We start from the raw sequence: 9,980 nt of genomic DNA, 5'->3' as shown, positions 1-9,980 counted from the left end.
GAATCCCGAATAGAAATCCAAAGCTTCATTAACATAGCCCTATTAACATCATTTAACTTTTTAATGCCAAGACCACCTTCACGCTTTGAGAGACATAGATCATCATATAGAACCGCAAAACATTTACGTTTCTCAGCATCACTGGACCAAAGAAAATTTCTAATTGCCCTCTCAACTTGCTTAACAACCGTGCATGGCCATTTGTAAACAGCCATAGAATGAATAACATAATTAGAAATCACCGACTTAATCAGCACAAGTCTCGCCTGAAATGATAAAAGTTTACCTTTCCAGCCAGCCAGCTTGTCCATAATCTTCTCAACAACTTGGCGAACATGAATATGCCGAACAATACCAGGCTTCAATTGAATACCTAAGTATTTATCCGAAAACATAGCTCTCTCCATACCCAAATAGTTAGAAATAGCAATATCACGATAAATTCTATCACCTCTAAAATAAAACTTGCTCTTTGCATAGTTTACGCACTGGCCAGACGCACGTTCATACAAAACAAGCATATTCTTCAAATTTTGCAAACTAGAATATAAGGATATTAAAAAGCAAGTGTGTGGGCGCCACACCTTTTTTACTAACCATAACATTCATACTATGATTTGCAAACAACTTGGAAAGATTGTGACTTAAAACATCTTCAATAAGAACAAAGATCAAAGGTGAGAGAGGATCACCTTGACGCAGACCTCTAGTAATACTGAAATAACCTTCAGGGCAGCCATTAATCATGACAGAAATCCGAGCTGATCTAAGGATATTAAGAACCCACATGCACCAAGAATCAGAAAAGCCATATTGACGAAAAACTTCAGCTATGAAATCCCAACTTACCGTATCAAAAGCTTGAGCAATATCCAGTTTGAGGCCAACATTTCCATGCTTCCTTTCCGTATTGATCTCATTGATCAATTCAGACGCCAAAGCTATATTCTCATGTATGTTTCTACCCTTCATAAACGCCACTTGCTCTTCAGAGATCAGCTTATTTAGCACAGTACCAAACCTGGTAGCCATAATCTTAGTAATAATCTTGAAGAAAAAATTACTCAAGCCAATTGGCCTATAATCTTTAATAGCATCATATTTGTTACTTTTTGGAATAAGAACAATAAAAATAGAGTTAATCCCATTGGGAATTTTACGCATAGACCAACAGTTTGCAATTGCATTAAAGAGATCTCTATAAATAATTTCTTAGCAATGTCTATAGAAAGAGCCTGTGAATCCATATGGGCCAGGCGCAGACCCAAGTCAAAAACCGCCGCTCTAACTTCCTCCAAAGATGGAATAGCATCCATATAAGCACTCTCAGCAACTGAAATGCTCCCATGTTAAATATAATATAAAACTGGAACAATGTGAACGTCACCACCATTGAACTTGGCCTGATAATGATTAACAATGAAATCCTTTATCTCATCCTGAAAAAACAAAGTAGTATCGTTAGAAACCTTAAGCTCAGAGATGGTATTTTGACTTCTCCTCCTGCGGATGCTATTATGAAAGAAACGAGTATTTTGGTCACCATCCTCCAACCAAGTTACTCTCGACTTCATCTTAAGTATAATTTCCAACTCCGTTCTCACTTCATCAACATCCTTTTTGGCATCCGCAACCTTTAGGAATTGAAACTCATCAGCCGGAGCATAATCAAGAAGATCATTCTTAGTTTCAAGTTTCAATTCAGCCTGCTTCAAGCGAAATTGCACATCTCCAAAAATAGTTTTGTTCCAAATCTTCAACACCTCCTTTAATCTCTTCAGCTTAGAAGTAAAAACAAAAGGGGGAGCACCATTAAGATCCAAATTCCAGTTCTCCTCAACCAACTGCATAAAACCTAGATGGGAAAACCACGTCTTCTGAATTCAAAAAGGAACTCTAGCCGGCCTTGGATTTTCAAAAGCAAACCCAAAAAAGGGGGAATGATCTGAACAAACCCTAGGCAAGGCCTTGCATCTCCAGTTCGCATACTTATAGCACTACGCATCATTAACAACCGCCCTATCATGTTTAGAGATAATTCTTTGAGCTCCACTTCTACAATTAGACCAAGTATATTCTTTACCAATAGCATCAGCCTCAACCAAACCATTTTCAGAAATCCAGCTACGAAACTCGTTCATATAAACCTCTTTGATCGGCCTTCCACCCTTCTTTTCCTCCAAGCGTAAAACGCAATTAAAGTCTCCCAACACCAACCAAGGAATAGATATAAAACCTAAACCCAATTGACCGCCAAAGTCTCTTTCTTACCACCGGATTATAAGAAGCATGAATAGCCGTAATGAAATCCCCCGCAAAATTCACAGTAATTGCTTGCTTTAAAGTAGATAAAATATCAGGCCTCAATAGAGTATTCCTCCATGAAATCCAAATATTACCTTTTTTTTCCATCAACCTCATTTGTAATAACATCTTCACAAAAATCAACCAATTTAAGCGACCTAACAAAACGTACATTGCAGAAAACATGCGGCTCTGCAATGCAAATTATGTCAGGTTTGTGCAAGAAAGAAAGCTCATGCAACTTGGATCTTGCATCATCCTTAGCCAAGCCTTGAGCGTTCCAATAAAAAAACACGCATTAATTAACCATGCTCCTTGAAGGGATTTCTGAACCCTTATCATCCTCTTTGCGCGTCTGACTTCTACCTCTTCTAACAACTTGGCCATCATCCTCAACCGGCTTGGCACCAAGTTTGCTTTTCTTTTTTGGCGCGGTTTTAACAACGCCCTTCTTAGCCAAAGTATCCAACTTCTTCTTCTCAGCTAACTCTCTTTTAAGTTTATCTTCCTCATCTTTAGCGGCACTCCATTCCAATTTTTCATCTTCAATCTCTACGTTACTAGTACTAGCATATTGCAAAGAATCTGACGACTTTTCCTTAATAGGTAATGCATCAGCTTCAATGATTTCTTCTTCATCTTCACTATCTTCAATACCAGTTTCAAACATATTAGAAGTCTCAAGAACTTCGTCAGTTCGAACTGGAGAGGGTCTTCTAGCCGTTCTAGTTGAAGAACTAAAACCATCATCAATTTTTTTCAAAACAAAATTAGATTGCAGCTCACTTGTTACTAAGAGTGAGTCTTGAACTTGTTGCGTTTGTGAAACATCTTGTTGTTGTTTCTCTAAGTCCAAAATACCATCTTCTTCTTGAGCATGCTTCTCTTCCTCTTGCCTCTTCTTTGCCATAAGCAATTGTCTAGTATTTTACAATTTATCCAAGAGAGCATCTTGTTCTAGTTTTGCAAGATCTACAGCTTTAGCCATGTCATCAGCTATCTTTTTTTGTTCATCATAAACTTTGTAAAGTTCTTCTTCTTCCTTTTCAAGGTCCAAAGAGATTGTAGCAGCATCATCGGCAAGTTCACGCAAACGCACTGAACCAGCTGTGAGATTAGTGCTAGCTGATTCAGGAAAGGCATGCGGAATGTCTGCAATATTGCCATATCCAGCAATACTCGAAGATGGACTGGGAATCAGAGTACGACGCCCAGTATGTCTAACTCCTCCAATACATAACCCAACCTTGTTATCCTTGGGATCCAATGGTTGTTCTCCTCCTCCTCCAGTGTATTCCAGTGGTGGAGGCTTGTCTTTTGGCTTAACATCCAATTCTTCAGTTCATGCATGTCAGCCTTAAGGGCCGCACGTTTCAATGCATCCTCCTCAGCATCATGCAACTTCTCCAAATCTTTATACCTAGCTGCTCTGCATTGGGATAAAGTGTGACCAACTTATTTACAATGATCACAAAATTCTGGCTTATTCAAAAAATCATAATCAAGACGAAAACCCTCCGGACAATCTTCATCATCAATGACAAGCTTAGGCAACGGTTTTGAAAAATCTATATCCACAAGTATCGCAGCAAAATAGCCATGTTTTACTCTTAGTGTTCTCGGATCAACAGCTACAGGTTTGCCAAGGCCACGAGCTATTCGAAATAAGATTTCCTCCTCCCAATATTCAAAGTGAAGATATGGAAAACGTACCCAAACTGTTGCCCTTGAGTTTTTTTTCCGATTCAAGATTAAACATAGGTGTCCATGGCAACATCTTTAATTGTTGTTCCTTAAGTTTCCACGGACCTTCATAGCTAACTCTTTTACGATCAACTTCATTGTTAAGCTTAATGACAAAATAACCTTTCACCCATGGAATAAACTGGACTTGGCCTGTTAGTTTCCATTGATCGCATAGAATACGCTTAACATCTTCAAACTTAGCACCTAGGATTTTAAAATCAAAACGACCTACAATACATAATTTCCATACTTCTTTGGAACGTCGAATGACATCTTTAGTTCACAATCTCCCCTGTAGAGGCACGAACTGAGGATGTGACAAAGAGTCCGCATTAATATTGGATATAACAACTGATTTCTTCTTAACTATATTTGCATACGAACTGTTCCCATCTTTGGAATTGTCCGCACCATGATTAGGGTTACCCTTTTTTTGGAACGTAAGATAATCTTGGCTTTGAACGTGATCAATTCCTATTTCGAACACGATCATGGCGTTGTTGATTTGGATGATTTCCCAGATTGGGCGGAACTGATTGATTCAACGCCATTGACGCCAAATCTTAGCAAAAGAACGCAAAGAGAAAATAGGAGAGAAAAAACCGAAGATAGTCTGACCAAACCCTAGGTTTTTGTTTTTTTTTTTTTCCGGTTACACCATCAGATACACTGTTGGGAAGAGGGGTATCTTCATTGGAGGAACTTCGACCGAGATTTGAAATTGTTGGGGGAGTCCTAAGACCAACAATTTTGAAATCAACCAAATGGGATTGGGTATTGAATAAATTGACTTTACAACCGAGAGATTAACCTCCAACTGTGGTCGCCAATTGTTTATGGGTGAAAACTATTTCTGCTGGTTTTGGTAATTTTGGGTATGTGTGGATGAGAAATGAATCTAAACCCTAAACAAATACACTGCACGGGAGTGCTTTCTGATTCGAGAGATCAATCTATAGAATTCTGTCCTAAACCAAGAAATGGTCATTCCAGACTTGCTTAGGTCACAAAGTGAAGGAGATGGGGCTGATCTTAGGGAGGGAGGTGAAGAAGGTGTTGAGATTGTGAAGGTGTTGGTTGTTTATGACTTGTATCAGAATGTTGAACTGGTTGATGTAAGCTATCAGTTATGGGTGTTTTCTGGATACTGATGACAACACTTGGTTTTTCTGTGTCTGTCTTGTTTGGAAATAGGTGAAGGACCTATTTATACAAGTCATTGAGCGTAACCCTCATCTCGTAGGAAGTGGAGGAGGTGAAGTGATGGAGTAGTGGGGTCGTGTAGGAGTGGTGATTGTCACACGATCACACCTTTGCCCACTTCCCTCATCACTGTTAACCGTCCACCTTTTCCTGACACGTTTCTGTAATGGCGTGTTGCACGCTGCATGCTGTAAACCGCCAGACCAATACCCCAGTAAGTATCCCCCAGTTTGTGACATGCTTGATGTCTCGAATGAGCGGATCGTGGGATCCACCACAGGAAATAGCATACGGTGCTAAGTTAAAAAACTAAATTATTTAAGAAATTGATATTCATGAAATATCGTGTATGCTCGATGCATGTAATGCATTGAAAACAATCAATATGTATGAAGAATCGTTGTTTTAAAGCTTAACCGAAAAAGTCGCGGATTAGGCGTCTTAAAATAGCATCACGCCCAACCTCTTCGAATGATCGTTTGGAGGCTGCATGGGAGAGCTATCCCCTGGTCAATCACTCCCTGTGAAAGAGTGGCGGACGACGATCATCGAGATGCTTCATTGGTCGCCTAGCTTTTATCCTAAGCCATCCGACCAAGCTCGCAAAGTTGGACGAACAAGATGGTTTGCGACACTTATTTGCGACCGTTGATGGAATCTTAGGGTTCCTAAGAGGTGCGCAAGCATCCCCTTTGGCTTGAGCGAATCTACTCATGGGCGCCAATTTTGGTGGGACCGACTGGTCATGCATGGAGGCGGTCCGTTGTTTTGCACGTCTATACCTCTCAGTCTCGTGAAGGCTTGATCTAGGCCACTCAAGTTGACTGGAAAATATGAGTGGCCGTGATCGATTTGCGATAGGAATCCTTTGCCGCAAAGGATTTGGAAGCCGCACTACATGCCACCTTTGGGCGTGCGTTTCGAGGCACTCGGCCGTGGTTTGCCTAAGCCGATCAATCTCATGCACAGGTGGGCCCACGATGATCATGTCAACATCTTTGGGACCTCTTGAGTCTATATCTACACCCTCCGTTTAGGCTGGAGAATATGTATGGACGCGATCGAATTACGACAGATATGCATCGCCGCAAACCCTAATTAGGGTTTTTAAACAGTCCGCACACGTGACTTTGGCCAAATGGTTTGGCAAGATATGCTTCTCTTGTGGAGTGGTCGATCGTGCGGGGCCCATGTTGGGCTGACAGTGAACATTCGTGCACCTCCCTGATGGTCCTAGGTGTGATCTAAGCCATCCAAATATGCTGGCTAAGTTGGACGGTTGTGATCAATTTAAGACATTAGTGGAATTTTCGTGATCCTTGAAAAGCATCACGCCTTCCATGGTTTGAGAAATCGTTTCATTGCTCCATGGCCTTGCCGAGAGAAAACCGATCAGCTGAGGGAGAAGTAGGCCCGCCAACGTGTATGTTAGCACTTCCCTGATCATTCATGGGATGATCTGAGCCATCCAACCATGCTGGCGAAGTTGGACGGTCGTGATTACTTTAAGACTGCCCTGAACAGTCTTGCTCGTCCGAGCTTCTTCCAAAGCAGCGCATCCACCTTATTTTAGGGCTGGCGTTTGACGCGCTGAAAGGTATGGTGTGGTGTTTGACCGGCTAGGGCATAAATGGGCCCTTCGGTGGTCATCACGGTAGTCGCCTATTCCTGCTAGGGTTTGGATAGGATGGTTAAATCACGCGGCCAACTTGCGTGGCCGTGATCGTTTCTGAGACTGATACGGACAGTCCAGATTTTCCTTAAGGAAATTAAATGCGTTCGATCGAGCTGAAAGCGTATCGATTCGAAATTCTCTTTGTCAGAGAATGATGTAACCTATACGGGTATTTCGTGCATATCTCAACATTGACACTTGGAGATTCATGTTACTCTGCTGAGAGTAAACACTCAGTCATCATGCCATGCCAATAATGAGTTATGCTGGGAACAACACCGGAAATACTAGGCAAATCATGCATTAATTAATAATGCTAAAAATTCACAGAATATTTGGGATTGTTGCTACATGCACCATTCTGGGTGAATTTTGTGTATTTATTGAATTGCTTCGAATAAATAAAGTGAAGGGGTACTCATCACTTATCATGCGGCTTTACCCTTTGCAGGATGTCAGCGCATTAAATTTGGTTTTGCAATCTTAGACCTGAACTAAAATCCACCATCAGCAATGGTTAATAAAGGTAAGTAAGGAAATATTCCTTTAGAAAAAGAACCATATTGCATTGTTTGTAAGCTTGGTAAAAAACCTGCTCTTCCCTTTAATAAAGGTATTACATGTTTTATTGCATCTTTTGATCTCACTCACTATGATGTTTGGGGAAAATATCCCATTGCTACTAAGGGAGGGGCATTATATTATGTTATATTTATTGATGATTATACTCGTTACACATGGATCTATTTATTCAGTTCAATAACAGACTTTCGTAGAATATATACTGAATTCTATAAAATGATCAAAAATCAGTTCGGAAAAGTCATTAGAGTCTTTAGAGCTGATCAAGGAGGTGAATATATCTCTAATCCATTCAAATAACTTCTCAATTCAGAGTTACTCTTCTCTAGCTATCATGTACAGAAACACCGGAGTAAAATGGTGTTGCTGAACGAAAACACTGTCATATCATTGAGACTATTAAAACTCAACTTCTCTCCTATTTTGTTCCCTCTAATTTATGGGGTGAATCAACTCTCACTGTTGTTTATACTATCAATCGAGTTCCAACCATTGTCATATGAGGTATATCACCATATGAAAAATTGTATGATAACAAACCAGAGTACTCTAAAGTCTGAATTGTATGTCTTCGGTTCAACATGTCTTGTTCTTCTTTCAGAAAGAGAACTTAGTAAACTCAGCATAAAAAACTCCATGTGTGTTTTTTTAGGTTATGGTATATAACAAAAAAGGTATAGATGCTACGATCCTGAGAGTCGCAGATTACGTATCTCTCAACATGTTATTTTATAGGATAAAATATCATTCTGGTCTCTCCTTAGTGCTAAGCCATCTTCTCTAGAAAGTTTCACAATATTGATCCTTTTGATAATAATTCTACATCAAATTCCTATTCCTCAGTTGATCCTACCACCATTACTACTCTCATCCCTCTTACTGAAGCTGTTGAAACTGATACTGATCACTCTATGGACCATTCCGACAATGCAACTCCAAGTGGGAATCCTGGTATAAAAGTTAGAACACTGCCTGCTCGTAATCGACGACCACTGGCTAAGTTGTCTGATTATCATTGTTATTTAACAACTATTTTGTCTATTCGTGAACCAAAGAATTACAAAGAATCTTCAACAATTCCCGAATGCAAGACTCAATGAAGGAGGATTTACTGCACACAAGGAAGCTGGTACACGGGATATGGTAGATTTACCTCCAGGAAAACCTCTTGTGAGAAGTAAATGGATTTACAATCTTAAAATAAAGTCAGATGGTATATTATATTGACATAAGTATTGTCTTGTTGCTCAAGGTTACACTCAGGAGTGTGAAATGGATTACGAAGATACCTTCGCTCTTGTTGCTCGTATTGCTACAGTACGCACTCTTCTAGATGTTGCTTCAGCACGTAAGTGGTATCTTCATCAGATGTATGTTAAGAATGCCTTTCTCTATAGAGAACTTCAGGAAGAAGTCTATATGCGACTACCTCCAAGTTTAGGTCACTTACCTAATCAAGTTTGTAAACTTCGTAAAGCTCTATATGGTCTTAAACAAGCACCACGTGCTTGGTTTGAAAAGTTCTCCACAACCATTTTTCAGTATGGTTTCACTCAAAGTCCATATGACTCAACAATGTTTGTCAGAAAAACAAAGAAGGGAATGATACTTCTTTTCTTATATGTTGATGACATGGTAATAACAGGTAGTGACAAAAAAGGTATTATTGCTTTAAAATATCACATACATTCATGCTTTGAAATGAAAGATCTTGATTCTTTAAGATACATTCTTGGTATAGAAGTTGATAGATCACCCGATAGGTATTTCATATCTCAAGTTATGTATGCATCTGAAATTATTCTTCATGCTGGTTTAACTGATAGCAAAGTTGTAAAAACACCTCTTAAACTGAATGTCAAACTCAATCCCATTTATAGAAAAGTTCTTTTCAATCCAACTTTGTATCGCCAGCTTGTTGGTAGTCTTAATTATCTGACTATTACAAGACCAGATATTAGCCATGCAGTTCATATTATCAGTCAATTCATATATGCTCCCCGTGCTTCATATTTTGATGCAGTTCTTCAAATTATACGATATATCAAGGGCACTTTATATCAGGGTTTACATTTTTCTTCTACATCAGATTTTCGTCTTCGTGCATACACAAACTCAGATTGGACAGGGGATGTTACAGATATACATTCTACCACCGGATATTGTATGTTTATAGGAAACTCTTTAATCTTATGACGCAGTAAGAAACATTCAGTGGTTGATGAACTTACAAAACATATAAAAATAGACTTACGTCATCACTTCAAGGTAAAGACCATTATACTGCCTTGTGTTTGATCAAAATTTCAACTTGTAGATCTATTCACCAAGTCCCTACCTTCTACTCAACTGCAATTTCTGATAAGCAACCTCATGATGTGTTCTTCACCATCTTGAGGTTGAGGGAGGGTGTTGAAAGATATTGCGTATATTTGCCATATATTTGATATTATTCTTATTTTCTTAGCAT

Source organism: Papaver somniferum, unplaced genomic scaffold, assembly GCF_003573695.1.
Source record: "Papaver somniferum cultivar HN1 unplaced genomic scaffold, ASM357369v1 unplaced-scaffold_99, whole genome shotgun sequence".
In the NCBI taxonomy this organism is placed as follows: domain Eukaryota; kingdom Viridiplantae; phylum Streptophyta; class Magnoliopsida; order Ranunculales; family Papaveraceae; genus Papaver; species Papaver somniferum.
Note: the sequence above shows the minus strand (reverse complement) of the source record.